Source organism: Sceloporus undulatus, chromosome 1, assembly GCF_019175285.1.
Source record: "Sceloporus undulatus isolate JIND9_A2432 ecotype Alabama chromosome 1, SceUnd_v1.1, whole genome shotgun sequence".
Lineage (NCBI taxonomy): Eukaryota > Metazoa > Chordata > Lepidosauria > Squamata > Phrynosomatidae > Sceloporus > Sceloporus undulatus.
This window is the reverse complement of record NC_056522.1, coordinates 304326300-304343405: the sequence shown is the minus strand read 5'-3', so window position 1 is coordinate 304343405 and position 17106 is coordinate 304326300. Positions and strand designations below refer to the sequence as shown.

Genomic DNA, 17106 nt, shown 5'->3' with positions numbered 1-17106 from the left:
CTTTTACAGCTCTCCGTTTTCAAACAATGCCATCAGCCATGATTGATGGCAGATATTCACACACACCTAAGGCCTCCCGCTTATGTAACTGTGGGGCACCAGAAATCGAGGACCTGCCCCATTATCTGCTTTTCTGCTCTCTTTATATTGACCCAAGGACTAAATTTTTGGGATCTATCTTGTCCAATTTACAATCTAATACTATTACTGAAAAGATTTTTTATCTCCTGTCGGATATTGATACCAAGGTAACCTATAAGGTGTCATTGTTTACCTCAGCAGCAATCAAAGTTCGGGCTAGAGTCATAGCAGACATTGCAGTTGTTTGCCATGGGGACGATCTTATCTAATCCATCAAGTTGTTTTTAATGATGTTTTAGTTAATCGTTTGGAATTGTTTTTTTAAATCTAAAGTATAAGATTTGGATGTTAATTATTTAATTAACTGATGTAGTATTTTGTAATACTGAAATTTTGTGATTGGTTTTAAATATATGTTATGCGAATGGCCTTTGGCTTAAGCATTAATAAACTTATATATAAAAAAATTTAAAAAATGGAAAAGGGAGGAAATCATAGAAGAATTTAAACAAGTAGCCAACTCATGTAGGGAGAAAGCCAGAAAAGGTAAAGCACAGAACAAGCTCAGGTTTGCTAGAGAGGCTGAAAACAATAAAAGGAGTGCTTTTTTTTTTTTTGTTATGTCCATAGCAAAAGGAAAAACAAGGAAATGGTAGGGTCACTGTGTGCAGAAGATGGCAAAATACTCTCATGGAACAGAGAAAAGACAGAACAGCTCAACACCTTCTTTGGCTTGGTCTTCTCTGAAAAGGAGAACAGTTCTCAAACTGGGGAAAATGGAACAGATAACGCAGTAGGGGAAATGTCACACAGAATAGATAAAGAGGTAGTACAGGAATACCTGATTTATAATTGGTTGGCCAAACCAAAAGGGTACTCAACAATGGCCCCCCCTCTTCTTGAAGAGAAGTGATTCTGTCCAGGGCCCAGTGTTATTCAACATCTTTATCAGTGAGTTGGATGAAAGGACAGAGAACATGTTTATTAAATTTGCAGATGACACAAATTTTTGGGGGGTGGGTGGGTAGCTAATACCCCAGAGGACAGGATCAGGATTCAAAATAATTTTAACAGATTAGAAAGCTGGGCCAAAACTAACAAAATGAATTTCAACAGGGAGAAATGTAAGGTAAATGTAAATGTAACTTGGGTGGTAAAAATGAAATGCACTATGGGCCACAGCTCCCAGAATCCCATACTATTGGCCAACATAGCTGAGGCTTCTGGGATCTGAAGTTCAAAATCTCTTAAAGGGCACAGTTTGGAGACCACTGTAAAATTGAATAAATCACACAAGGAACACAAAATTAAACGCAATAAAACAGGACAATACCAATGATTTTTCTCTAATCAAAGTAGATAATCTGTCCATCTTCACAAACTCATTCATTTTTAACAAGTATTCTTCTTCAGTGGGCATTACACTACTCTTCCATTTCTGGACATATTGTAATCTTGCTGCTATACACATGTATTGAAGTATTTCATCACATCTCCTTTCTAGTTGATCATCCATCAGTCCCAGGAGAAAAAGTTCAGGTTTTAATTGTGTATTAGTCTTTAAAATTCTCTGCACTGAAGTATGTATTTGCACGTAGTACTTTTTAGCTTTTTCTTAAGTCTACCAGATATGGTAAAATGTATCTTCTTGTTCAGATTTCCAATACATGTTTGAAGTTCCCTTATACATCTTAGACATCTCAGGTGGTACGTAATTTTCAAGTGGTACACTGTTTTATAAAAAGTCTCTTTCAAATCAAAACCAAGGCCTGCTACAGACGGGCTCTTCAGGTGCCCCCATCACGTGCTAGGGGTTGGCCGGGAACCTAGCGTCCACACCGGCCTCACCCCTAGCACGTGACGGGGGCGTAATAATGGTGGCGCCCTATACACACAGGTGCCGCCATTATTACGTTCTGGACGCATAGCGTCCACACGTCATGCGGCGCTTATGACGTCGCGAGTGCGCCATTGGCACCTCACGGCGTCATAACCGCGCCGCGGGAAGAAGCACCATTTTGGGGCTTCTTTTTTGCTCCGTGCGGGAGCTGTGTGTTTTGGCTGCTGCGGCTCCCGCACGGAGCAACCAGCAGCGCTGGCAGACCGCCGCTTTTAGGCGGTTTGTAACGCGCCATAGTAAGTTCCAGCCCCTTTGACCATATCCTTTCTCACTAGTGATTCTATCGGTATATCATATCCAAAATTCCTACCCCATTTTATCATGCAGTCCTTTACTTGCTCCTCTTCTACTTTAAATCTTAACAAAATTCATATATTTTCCATTCATATTTTGTACACTGTTCATATTTTGAGCACAAGTGCAATGCAAACTATGCTTAATTTTGTTCAAAGCCATACTTTTAAATCCATCTTAAATCTTTCAAATAACTGTAAATATGATAACCACCTAAAAGTGAATCTTCCATCAAAAGCTGTTTCTTCATTTTCATGGTATATTCTCTTTGGTAATTTCCAACATATTTGGTATCTTAACCACTTATCTTTGCCTGTTATTTCTCTTTTATAAAGATCTTCCTGTGCTGAGACCCATAAAGGAATTTTCTGGCATAACCTGGGTTTATGTCTATCTGTATTTTCAGTAAGGCACATCTCACACAGTGATTATTAAAATCTACATTCATTTTAGCTCTATCATACTATAAATGTAAGTGTCATCTATACCTCAGGTCATGATCTTCTAATTCTAACCATCTTTTATGTCTCAGCACATCCGTGACATAGTGGTTTGAGTCTTGGAGTAAGTCTCTGGAGATCAGGGTTCAATTCCCAACTCTGCCATGAAACCTACTGGGCTTCATGGCCATGACACCCACTTGGGCAAGTCGCACTCTCTCAGCATCAGAGGGCAATGACAAGCCCCCTCTGAAGAAACATGCCAAGAAAAATCCATGATAGGGTCACATTAGGTTTGCCATAAGTCAGAAATGTCTTGAATGCACAACAACAACAAAATAGAAGGTAACAAATTATACTTTTGGGTTAGGTAAAGCCAAACCTCCTTGTTGCTTCACATCTTGCAATATTTTAAGTTTCATTATTGGTTTTTTTGTGTGATTTAAACAGCATATCTCCAAAGTGACCTGAAGCAGCTCTATTTTGCCTGTCTGTTCAGGCCCATTGAGTAACTCCTCAGTGCCCTCTTCCCAAGTAGATTTTGCACACACCATATAGTCTAAATTTTAATCCAAAAGATACATTCCAAATTTGGTGGAAATCTGTCCAGCTGTTTTTGTGTGAAGTACTAACATGCAAATAGACAGACAGCAGCATAATTTTATATAGATTCAAAGTGATGTGAGCAATTGTATGTTATTTCTCTATTTGTGTTTGCTTTATAATAACAAAATGTTTAAAAGAATTGAGCTGAAAATCTAACAGGTCACTACTATTGGCTGGCTATATAAACAACAAGATATCTTAGTTATGTAGGGCCTTTTCAAGAATTTAGTGAAAGAGTAATCAGGACCAAAGACTGAAGGAGACAAGTGTGAATGCAAGCAAATTAGATTTGGATCTCTTTGAACAGAACATACCAACAGTCTTCTGTGATTATAGACTGCAGAGAAAGATATGTACCAACAGGCAAGTTTTTAGGTTCAAATTCATTGGGGGCGGGGGGATTTATAGCTTCCAGATATGTATCTGACTGTAACACTGTGATGGTAAATGTTACTGTTCTTGTAATCAGGTTGATATAACCACAGACCAAACAGAAGAATGAGATGCTGGAACTGATATGTTGATTACAAGCCCCAAGAAAAACCTAGCAACTACCTATTACAAATGGGACTTGGGGATATAAACAATTTAAAAAAAAATAAAGCAGGACCAGAAACTTAACTGGATAAAATCCAGCAACTGAAAAGTAAAATGCCAAGGAAACAGTCTAATCACACTTGCATGAAAGCAGGGAGATCCATCACCCCAGAGGACTTTTCCGTCTGGACAGCTGGTCTTTTCTCACCTCTGCATCTTCACCAGCTACAACTACTTATCTGTTTTCCCATCTCCACTGGGAATTAGGGACATGCCTCTGCCTGGGAGCTTTTTTCAGCCAATGGCAGCTATCTATGTTTTCATGGAGTGTGCTGAGAAAGGGATGCCCCTAGACTAAAGAATCTGTTCATACAATATTTTAAATGCTTGATCAAGTCATGCTGTAGTGTATTATGATGGCTATATACATTCATTGGCTACCACAATGAGCCATACATACTTCCACTGCTACTAGCTACAGAGAAAGACACTGAGAGGGAAAAATATGCCAGCAGTTGGAAAAAGGGACAGGCACTGAAATAATACATGACAGAAAGGAGGCAGAAAAAAATTGTAGCTGAATATAGCTAAAGGTAAATGATGCCTGTTTTACTGTTCTTCATCCCTCCCAACTTTTCCAAGATCTATATTATGATATTTTTAAGGTTAGGTACAGCAGAGTCCTTCATCCAGGCTAGTGCTGATAAATGCAAAAGCCAAGTGAGTCATCAATGATGTGTAATCCAGCCTCAGAGGAGGTTGCCAACATTGTGTGAAAAACAGACTTGGCTGGATGAGCTGTCTGGACAAACAACTGCCCAGATGGCTCTGGCTGGATATGCTGTCAGGCATCAGGGAATGGGATGGAGGTGGAGCAGCAGTTACATGATAAAGCCCAAGGCTTCCCAGGCTATCTGATGTGGGGGACTAGCATTCCCCCCCTCATATGTCAAGGACTGGTACCATATTTCTGCCCATGGGCTACAATTATTGCTTTCTTTCCTGGAAACTCTCTATGGACCAATAGCTGATGGCTCATAGACCAGCACTCGTTCACAATCCGCTGCCTTGAATAAATATTACTCAGTGTAGAATCTATTCAACCAGGATGCATTCCCTGTAAGAGCTGAGATTCTATTGGCCTTTCAGCCAGGCCTCCATGTTTCTATCAGAATTAGGAATATTCACGTTGCTATTTATATAATAATGTTATCACAACTGTGACACCTATATCCTCCTCTTTAGTTAAGGAATTCAGAATGACGTAAGTTGTCATCTCATGCAGCTTACAAAACCAGACTTGCTTAGGGCCAGGAGCTCTGTATATTATTCTTTTCCTACTTTTTCTACAACAGCTGGGCAGAACAACTCTGAAAAGGACAGGGGCTATTTCCCCATCCCCATGTATGGCACACAGCTCCTCCTGATACAGTCTAAGGAACATCACCTGGTTCTGGGAATCCAATGAAATATGACTGATTTTTGCAATTTGAGGGGTATTTTTGCAAGCAAGGTTTATGGTGGGTTTTATGGTGGTCTGAATTTCATTTTCTGTATGCTTTTTCAGGTGATTTTAGTTGCGGGCTTTAGGGGCCATAGAACAGTTTAATGTGGGCCATACTTTTTCCATCCTGAAATACTCCATGAGAGGGAGTCTGCACAAATTCAGTCTTAACAGCCAGCTTCAACTCCCAAGAGCCAAACTATTTCCACTACCTCCATGACAAAGATGAGACAGTATCATACATGTGTGAGGGTTGCGGGGCATCTGGAAGCGCCGCCCTGAGGTACTCCTCGCACGTGACGAGGATGTCCTTTCCGGCCCATCTGGACTGGGCCACTGAAACCTTTTTTTAGTCTGATTAAACTATGAAGGTATAATACATGGTGATCTACTTTGGTGGGTCTAGCAGCAATTTACTATATTTTGACCCTTTAGGGGACATCTAGACTACTCAAAGAACCCCCCCCCCCCATAAAAAAGAAGTCAATATCTTGTTTTGAAGAGAAAAATGGTTTTTTAAAAATGTCAAACTGTGCATCTAAGAGGTGGAGACACCTCTTATTTAAATGTTATTTAAATATTCCACCGCAAGTCCACAGGGACAATTCACACACACCCTTTCTCCTGCCTTTAAAAGAAAAGTTTGGTGTGTATTGCAGGGGAAGAGAAGCTATCAAAAAAACCTTTGGAGGCTATGTTTGGGCCTAGGGTCTCACTTGACCCCCTTTATATAGTGGGTCATGCTACAAGAGCCAATAATGATGTTCATGTACAATACAGGGCACAATTTGAACACAAAGTGAGAGATCTAATAAACAATTAACAATGGTTTTAAACAATTACTTGCCACTGTGCTAGCAAAGATCTGGGTGTGACTGTGGGACAGACCACTCCTATGTGCTACCTCATTATATTTTGCCAACAGCAGCTTAGAGGGTGAATGAAGATGCCTTTAATCAGGAAACCAGTGGGAGATCAAAATCACACATCTTCCACAGTTACATCGTGTGTATAGTTGTTGTAGTGGACTTTTAGCAATGCTAAGGATATATATATCCTTGTTAAGACTTGTGTAGAAACATCATCTTTCCAGATATTAAAGAGCCACAGGTTGACCACCATAATCACTGATCTAAATGGGCCTGCAATGAGCTTTCTTTCATTTGGTTGCACGCGTACCCCTATCTCAGTATGAAAAAGCTGACCTTCATTTCATGTTGCTAACCAATTCCAAAGCTATTCTGTCCCATGCATAAACCTGTTTGAATTCTTCCTGTCTCATGACCTTACTTATAACTGACAAATTTCTCCTCAAATAAAATAGTTATCAGACTTGAAGTAGTTTAAGCTTAGTGTCAGCCTTTAATTTCTCCTGCAGGATAGAGTACCTCTTGATTTTAAATGACAGCACATCTTTGATTACTCATTTTGCAAGGGTATAATTTCTATCAAAAACCTTTGAAGGCCTCTTTTGCTGAATTGCTGACATAAGAAACTATATAATGTATAAAGTATAAAGAGTATAAAGAGATTAGACTTTTACAAAAACAGCTCTCTACAGAAATGACTTAAGAATTGGCAAAACAAATTAAATTTGCTTGCCAACAATATTTTCAACACAGGAATAAAACCAGCAAATGGCTGGCTCATAAATTAAGGAAAATAAAATAAAAAAGTGCAATCAGTAAAATTAAATTGGGAACAAAAATTTACACAACAAAGGCAAAAATAAAAATAAAAAAATCCACAAATTTAATGAAAAGTTGTATAAAGAAGAAGAATAGGACATTTCTAAAATTAAGCAATATCTAGATAGATCAAATATTTTGTCTCTTGATGGAGAACAAAGAGAATACTTAAACCAACTGATTACGATGGCAGAGATTATGGAAGCCATAAAAAAGTACAAAATAGGGAAAGTGCCAAGTCCGGATGGATTTCCGGCAAGTTATTGTAAGTGGCTGCAAGAGGAACTATCTGATCCTTTGAAAGAACTAATGAACGACCTGTCAAAAGAAATATTTCCAAAATAGTGGGAACAAGCCTGGCCAATCTCACTCCTGAACACTAACTATAAAATCTTCACATTAATTATAGCAAAAAGGCTGAAGAAATTACTATCCACAAATACCAATGTGTTTTTTTTTTTACCAGAGGTATAGAGTGCGCCCTTCCCATACACGGGGATCTGTTCCGGCCCCCCCCCGCCGCGTAAGGGGAATTCCACATATGTTCAGCCCCATTAAAAATAATGGGGCCTGTGTCTGCGGCATGCGCACCATTACCCTTCCGGGGTATGCCAAGGCTTCTTCTGGTGCAGATTTCAGTGTATGCTGAAAGCAGTGTACAGTGGACCCTTGCTATACGCTGGGGTTTGGTTCCAAGATCCCCCGTGTATAACAAAATCCATGTATGCTCAAGTCCCATTAAATATAATGACATAGCAAAATGGTGTCCCTTATAAAAAATGGAAAATCAAGGTAAATTTATACTTTTTGGGAACATTTTCAAACCGTGTATGCTTGAATCCGTGTATAAAAAATCTGCGTATAAGAAGGGCCGACTGTATATCACACCCGTGTATGACACAGGCATACTGTATAAACAGTAATATCAAGAACATATTGAACATAATAGAATACCATGAAAGGCATAATGAAAAGAATCTGGCTGATCTTTGTGGATATAGGAACAGCTTTTGATAGTATGAGGTGGAACCTAATGTTGGAAATTTTAAACCGTTTAAAAGTGGGGGAGAAGTATTTAAGCTGGATAAAGACGATTTACAACAATCAGAATGCCCAGATTGTAGTCAATGGGCAGAGGATAAAACTTATAAATATACTGAAGGATATAAGACAAGGGTGACCTTTATGTCCCTTATTATTTCTTATTATGTTAGATACTATTATCGAATATAAGGAAAGATCCAAATATAAAAGATAAAGGACTCTGAATTTAAAACTTGCAGATGACATTGCTATATCCTTAAGTGACCCTGTAAATGATATATCAAGATTGTTGAACAAGGTTAAGGAATTTGGGGAAATTTCATGACTGAAAATCGATATGGGTAAGACAACAGTAATTAAAATTTTGGGTAAAAATGAGAAGTCAATACTGAAAATGTAATCCAATCCAAAAATAAGTAGCAAAATAAAATATCTGGGCAATGTAATAACAAGTAAAAATTCAGATGTGTATGCTAATAATTATAAGAAAAGGTGGGGAAAGATCAAGGAAGATTTTAAGAAATGGGATGGATTACATTTGTCATTGTCCCACTTATAAAGAATGATACACCTTTCAAGGAATGGCATCAGGACTTGGCTTCTTTCACATGGAATGGGAAGAAGCCAAGGATAAAATTAAAATACTTACAAGATAGCCAAGAAAGTGGTGGACTGTCACTTCCAAATTTCAAAATCTATTTTGAAGCTTCATGTTTGAATTGGGCTAATGATTGGATCCAAGTGGAAAAAAGGAGCTTCCTGAGATTGGAAGTATCAGATTTACGATTTGGATTTCATGCTTATTTATTTTATGATAAAGTAAGGGTGAACAAAGATTTTAAAAGTCACTTTGTAAGAAAACGCTTATTAAATGTATGGGGAAAATACAGATGGAATACAAGCAAAAAAAATACAATGAGGCATTATTTAAAAGTAACCCATGGTTGAACAAAAGTTGGTTCACATATAAAGAATTACTGGTGCAACAAAATAGTATAATAAGCCTTAAAACATTAGAGGAGCTTAGGAACGAAGGAAAACAGTGTAACCGGTTCCTATATAAACAATTAAGGGAAAGGTGTTTAATGGATATAAAACTGAAGAGTATTGAAACAACTACCTCCGAGTTTGAAAATTTATTGACTCAAAGCAAAAAATCCATAATATCGAAATTATATAAAATCATTCTAAAATTATCTATGGCAGGGGTAGGCAATCTTTTTGAGCCGGGGGCTGGGTTGCTGTCCCTCAGGCAACTGGGGGGCCGAAGCCAAAAAATAAATAATTAAATAATTTTTTTAAAAAAAATTTAATATATAAATAAACCAGGACAAATGTAGGACAAAATTTTCAAATGGAAGACACTTTTTTTTAAAAAAAATGTAGGACACGCGAAAAAATGTGCTGATTTTTTTTAAAAATGTTAATATAAATGCATGTTTCTGAGGCTTCTATAGACAATTGTCCCCCAAAGGTCCCGGTGGCAATCGGCAGCAGGACTGGGCTGGGGCCGGTCCCAAGGCCTTGTCGGGCCGCATCCGGCCCGCGGGCCGCAGGATGCCTACCCCTGATCTATGGAAACTGTAGTGATAAAAGAAAACATGGTTAAATGGGCCCAGAATATTGGACACTCAATTCAGATAGAACAGTGGGAGATAACCTGGAGTAAAAGACTGAAGTATACAGCATGCCAGGATATAAGGGAGAACTTTTATAAACTCTATTTCAGGTGGCATGTAACTCCAGAAAAACTGAGTAAAATTTATAGTAACCGTTCTAACAAATGTTGAAAATATGGGAAGGAGAGGGGAACTTGATTTCATATTTGGTGGTCCTGTACAAAGGCTAAAATATATTTGTGGAAAAGTCACCATATTATGAACAATATCTTACAAGAGAAACTACAATTTAGTCTGGAAATTTTCCTGCTGAATATAATTGATTTTAAAAATGGGGAAAAATGTGACAATCCTATTTTATGTTAGTGGCAGCGTGGTTTATGGTTTATACAAACACATGGATATTGGAGAGAATACCTAAATTAAAAGCCTGGTTGATAAAATTACTGGACGTAATTGAAATGGATAAGCTGATGAGATTACTACAGAACCAGAATAATGGTAAACTAAGGGCTGATACAGATGGCCCAAACCGCCGATAATAAGGTTTGGGAGCATGCAGTAACTACATGCTCCCGAACCCTAGTGTGTGTGGGCGCCACCATGATTGTGCGGCACCGTCTACACGGGGCGCGCATCCATGACGTGTCTTGCATGACACGCCTGAATGGCACATCACACAGATGTCACTGCGCCACTGGAGGGCGCTTCTCGCACCTTACCAGCGGTGCGAAAAGGAATTTTGTTTCGGAGCTCCTTTTGGTCGCGTGCATCATTGGCACGCCAACCAAACGGCCATGCCAATGATGCAGAGGAGAAAGGGACCGCCCCTTTCTGCTCTTTAGCACCAGGTTGTCAGGGGGTATGAAGCCCCAAGGACACCCCTTTTCCGGACCATGCAGAAGCAGCATTTTGCCGCTTCTCCGTAGCCCAGAAAAACGCTGGATTGGGGCCACAGGGCTGCCGGTGAGGCTGTCATGGCCCCAATCCAGCATGAAAAGGGGCGGCATAGACCAAGTACAGTGGGCTCTTCCCTTATGTGGGGATCCATTCCAGACACCCTCATGCGTAAGCATGCCAGGATATAAGGGAGAACTTATACGAAGTTCGAAGAACTTATACGAACTTATACGAACGAATGCTCGAGCTCTGTTGAAAACAATGGGGCTGATGCATGCGCGCCATTGCCACTACCAGACTGCAGCTTTCAGTGTAATGCAGTGATGCAGGCGCGCTGTATGGAAATTCTTTAGACAGGATATAGAATTAATAAGGAAAAAAGCAAATATGTTGACTATGAATTTGACTAAGGAAGAAGAGAAAATATTGGAAGAAAAAACGGGATTCTGATTAATAAAATCTGTGAAATATCTGGGCATTATTATTTCTACAAGAAATATAGAATTATTTAGTAATAATTATGAGATAACCTGGAAAATTATTTAAAAAGATTTGGAAAGGTGAAAAAAATTAAATATCTCTTGGATGGGAAAAATGGCCACAATAAAGATGGTATGTTGCCAAAAATGATTTTTTTTTTAGTTTCCTATTATTATTAACAACCAACCATTCAATAGTTGGGAAAAAGATTTGTCAAAATTTATATGGACTAACCAAAAACCTAGAGTCAAAATGAAGCTCCTACAGGATTCAATTGATAAAGGTGGATTATCGCTACGTAATTAAAATGGTATTATCATGCATGTGCACTTGATTGGATTAGGTTGGATAAAAAGAGAATGCTAAATTTGGAAAGGATAGACTAAAAATTTGGATTTCATGGTTGTTTTATGAAAAAATGCAAATTTTAATAATCATTTTATAAGGAAATCCCTTTTAAGAATATGGTTTCAATATAAAACCAGATGGTGCTCCAAAATCCCAACCTGGGTCTCCACCAATGAAGCAGTTCAGAAGAGAGGAACTACGAGGAAATTATTGGGTAACTTATGCCAATATTACAAAAAGATAATTAGGTAATAGGGTAATGAAAACACAAGATTTAGTAGAGGAAGGTTTCTCATGTAATTGGTTTACATACAGACAACTAAAGAAAAGATATTTGATGGATACCAAAATTAATGGAATTGGACCTGCAGAAGTGGAATTGGAAATTATTATAAAAATTCCAAAAAAGCAAATATCAAAATTATTATATAAATTAATTATTAAATTTGAATTAGCGGAAGAAATAGTTTTAAAAATTCATGATTAAATGGGCTAGGGATTTAAACGAAACCATACAATTGGAACATTGGGAAAGATTATGGCAAATAAAAATAAAGCAAAGGCTGAGTGTGGAAATAAGAGAAAATACATACAAATCAATCTATAGATGGTATTTAACACCATATAAATTATTGAAAATGTTTAAAAATAACAAAAATTCTTGCTGGAAATGTAAATATGAAGTAGGTACATACCTATGCTGTTGGTGGAATTGTCAAAAATCAAAAATATTTTGGAAAAATATTCATACTGACATGAATGTTTTTTAAAAATTCAATGAACAAGCAAACCCCAAAATGTATCTCTCGAATATAACAGAAACTTTAAATTTGGGAAAGAAAAAAGAAAAAAATATTACTGTATTTGTGGAGGCAAGGATGGTCTTTGCAAGATACTGGAAATCTGAAGAAATCCCAACAGTTGAGAGTGGAGATTAAAAGTGATGGACATATATGAAATGGATAAACTGACCACTTTGCTAAAAAAGATTCAATAGATAATTTCATAGAATCATAGAGTTGGAAGAGACCGCACGGGCCATCCAGTCCAACCCCCTGCCATGCAGGATATCTAAATCAAAGCATCCCCGACAGATGGCCATCCAGCCTCTGCTTAAACACCTCCAAGGAAGGAGATTTCACTATACTCTGAGGGAGTTTGTTCCACTGTCGAACAGCCCTTACTGTCAGGAAGTTCCTCCTAATGTTGAAGTGGAATGTCTTTTCCTGGAGCTTGCATCCATTGTTCCAGGTCCTAGTCTCTTGAGTAGCAGAAAACAAGCCAGCTCCCTCCTCAATATGACATCCCTTCAAGTATTTAAACAGGGCTATCATATCACCTCTTAACCTTCTCTCTCCAGGATAAACATCCCCAGCTCCGTAAGTCGTTCCTCATAGGACATGGTTTCCAGACCCTTCACCATTTTGGTCGCCCTACTTTGGACATGCTCCAGTTTCTCAATATCCTTTTTTAATTGTGGTGCCCAGAACTGGACAAAATATTCCAGGTGGGGCCTGACCAGAGCAGAATAGAGTGGCACTATTACTTCTCTTGATCTAGACACTATACTTCTATTGATGCAGCCTAAAATCGCATTGGCCTTGTTAGCTGCCGCATCGCACTGTTGACTCATGTTCAACTTGTGGTCTACTTGGACTCCCAGATCCCTTTAACACGTAGTTTCATTCAGCCAGGTGTCCCCCATCCTATATCTGTCCATTTCGTTTTTCCGCCCTAAGTGAAGTACCTTACATTTCTCTGTGTTGAAATTCATTTTGTTAGCTTTGGCCCAGCTTTCTAATCTATTAAGGTCATTCTGAAGTTTGAACCTGTCCTCAGGGGTATTAGGTACTCTTCCTAATTTGGTGTCATCTGCAAATTTGTTAAGTATACCCCCAATTCTGTCATCCAAGTCATTGATAAAGATGTTGAACAGCACTGGGCCCAGGACAGAACCCTGTGGGATCCCACTGGTCACTTCTCTCCAGGATGAAAAGGAGCCATTATTGAGCACCCTTTGGGTTCGGCCAGGTAACCAGTTACAAATCCATGTAACAGTTACTTTGTCTAGCCAACATTTCACTAGCTTGTTTGCAAGAATGTCATGGGGAACCCTGTCAAAAGCCTTACTGAAATCAAGATATACTATATCCACAGCATTCCCTTCATCTAACAAGATGGTAATTTTATCAAGCTGTTAATTTCCATTGGGAATGGAAGCCTTGGAAGGATTATATATAATTAGAAAAAAAGGAAAAATTACATATTGCTTTGTCAAGAGATTAAATGTGTTCAATTGCATAGATGGGTGTTAAATGATAGGATTTAAGGTAGCATTAAAGGATATGTATAAATACGATAAAAACACAAATTGACTAGTAGTTTAAAAATCTCAGTTGTGATTAATATAAACAGTAAAATGTTTGAAACGGAAAAAGCATAAATGTACACAAGAGCTACAAGAAGAGATAGCACAAATATACAGAAATAACAGAGTTAACACCAAGAAGACTGCGGAAGAGAAAGTAACAAATATATGTTGGCTTTGTAAGTTAGTAGGTTCTTTCGTAAAGTCGAGTCTGTTGATATTAGTGTTAGGAATGAGGGCTGGAGTGCATGGAGATGATGTTGGGTGTGTATGTATGTGTGTTCTATTTTTGCTAAAAACAATCATTAAAAAAAAGAAACTTGCTCTAGAAAAATTTCATCTTGTCCCATCTCTTGCCATGCAGAATTGCATCACTAAAGCACTTCTGAGAGATTGTTATCCAATCTCTATTTAAAAATCTCCAAAGGAGAGTCCATAACCCTCCAAGGCAATTCATTCCACTGTATAACAGCTCTTACAGTAAAGCTCTTGCCAATGTTTAGGTGGAATCTCTTTTCTTGTAATCTGATACCACCGGGACATGTGCTACATGACACCTCTTTAGATATTTAAAGATAGCTATCATGTCACCTCTCAGTCTTTTCTTCTCAAAGTTTGCCAATTATCCTCACTGGAGGCTTTTAAAAAGGCGACAAAAACCTTTCTCTTCCAGCAGGCCTTCCCCGATTGATAATGTCCAGAACCAATTGAATCCCCCTTTTATTGTTTTTCTTATGTGTGATTTGTTTTTAACTTTGATGTATTGTTTGTACTTTTTAAACTTTTTTTTTTACTGTTTAATTTTATAGTTGTGAGAGAGGATTGGGTCAGGGTTTTGTGGGGCATGTTGGTTTTATTGTTGTATATTGTATTTACTTTGTTGTTACCCACCTCGATCCTCAATCGGAAGAGGCGGGATATAAATAAATATTTATTATTATTATTATTACCCAGCTCCCTAAACCAGGCTTGGTTTCCAGATCATTAATCAGCTTGGTCCCCCTTGTCTGGAAACGTTTCAGCTTGTTGCCATTCTTCTGGAACTGTGGTATTCCAGGTGAGGTCTAACCAAAACAAGCTATTTTTACCTGATGAGCTCATCTCTGTTGTTTAGAATCAGATCCAAGATAGCTGATCTTTTTGTTGCCTCTTCCATCTTTTGTACAACTAGTTTGTCTGTAAGGCTGGTAAGGAATTTGTTGGACCTGGCATTCTTGGCAGAGTGTGACATTCAACAAGTATCAGAATGGTAATGGGCTCCCATTCTACAATATTTGTCTTTTTCAAACACTATTGGCTATATCATTGAGGCTATTGTCCCCAGTACTTGGTGCCCTCCTGCCCTCTGGAATACTGTCTCCCTTCTCCATGTAACCAATTTAAAGCCTTCCAGATCAGATTTGTGAGACTCCTAACAAATATGTTCTTTCCAACCGCTGTGAAGTAAAATCCATCTCTTGGCAGAGGTCATTTTTCATGAAAGTACAGACCATGGTCAAAGAAGACAAATCTTTCTTGATAGCAGTGTCTGCCCAACTAGTTGTTCACTTCTAGTATTCTTGCCCCTTTCCTGGATCATATTCTTCAACAAGAAGCAATGAAATCACAACTTATTCCCCAAGGTTCTTACCAGAGCCTTACTGTCCTTTGCAATATGCTGAAAGCTGTATCTTACAATATCATTTGTTCCAACGAGTATTAGAATGAAGAGATAATGATCAGTGGACTTGATGAGTCTTGTCAGACAGTTATTATCATGGATCTTCGCCCCAGGAGACAGTTTGCCTCTCAAAACCACATATCAGGCCCACACATTACTACTTCTGTTCTTCAAAAGAGGGAACCATCTGCTACCATTACACAACTCTACTTCCTCTGGGAATTGACAAGAGCACTCCTATCCACAGAACCCTCAAAGGTCACCTCCGTAACCAGAGATAATAATAAATTATGATACATAATAGAGATTGCAACCGATTGTGTAGCTCCACACTTGAAGAATAGTTCCTAATTGTTCTTGAATAGCTCTTACCTAAACTGGCTTGACAAACAGAAGGTAAGACAGGTATTAAGGATCTCTCTCTCTCCTTCCTTGGTAATGATATTTTGCCTTGCCATTGCCATACCTTCCTCTGCCCCAGACAACTCACATTGCTGTCTCATTTCTATTAAATATGATGCACAAGTAAAACAAACTCCACCACAGAGAACATACAGCTAACAGCTCACTGACACATTAACACAATTTATCAAGCCCCCACAAAATGATCCCCAATTTGTACATGCTGGGTTTACAAAACTGAATAGTTGGCCAATACAATATAACCTTACACTAAGGTGAAGCCTTACAGCCAACTAGATGATATCAGGATGTGGTCTCACCATTACTTGGTGTTACAGCTGCCACTCCAACTGACATCTGGTATATCTATATTATTGTAAATAATGTCCCTATATAAATAGCCACTAGAACTTGGGAAAGTTAACTGTTTTTAATTCCCCAAGACAGGGATTCTTAAAGTCCAAAAATGTAACTTGTTCAAACAGGTGCCAACAGCCACAGAATTCAGCACAGCAGAAGAATGGAAACAGATTTAAATTTGTAGATACATTTTCGCAAAACACCCCTCTGAAGCAAAACATGGAACATAATTCAGGGGTGTGTGGGCACTGAAGAAATATATACTTCTTCCCTCTTCCCACTGCTAGCCCATCTGGGTGTAATTTATGGTACAGTATGTGTATGCCATTTTTTAAAAACAAAATCTACACAACACATGCTGCAAAAATCCTCTGATCATGGGCTATCTACAGTTTGAAGGAGATTAAACTTTTTGGGTTAAAATGTTTGCTTATTTTGAAGATAGAATAATTATGGTTTCTCCACTTATTAAATATTGTTGTTGAGCTATGCTTCTTTTGAGAGCTTTCTCAAATTTCCGATGCTGGGAAAATAGACATTCTGGTATCTATTAGCAAGCATGTGCATGGTATGATTTCTGATTAATTTTAGATCCAAGATTACTTTTCGGATTATATTTAGGTCCATTTCCCTGACTTAAGCAAAGCAAAAAGGAAAAGTATATCTGCTAAACAAAGCCTTATCATTACTATCATCTACACCACTATATTTATGCCCTGAATTTTTCCCAATCTGAGACTCAAGGCAGCTTATAATTGTTAAAAGAGAAATACCTAAGAAATATTCCAAATACCAATGTTAAAAAGGTCATTAAACTACCCATAAAATTAAAACCTGTATAAAATATTATTTCCATACTGATGATAATAAACCCC

The 17106-nt window shown here is 38.2% G+C and overlaps 1 protein-coding gene across 1 annotated transcript in view; it reads right to left on the bottom strand.

Annotated features, from left to right (window-relative positions):
* ALKBH3 (alkB homolog 3, alpha-ketoglutarate dependent dioxygenase) overlaps positions 1-17106 on the bottom strand; it is a 43053-nt gene that overhangs the window by 14093 nt on the left and 11854 nt on the right. The window lies entirely within an intron of this gene.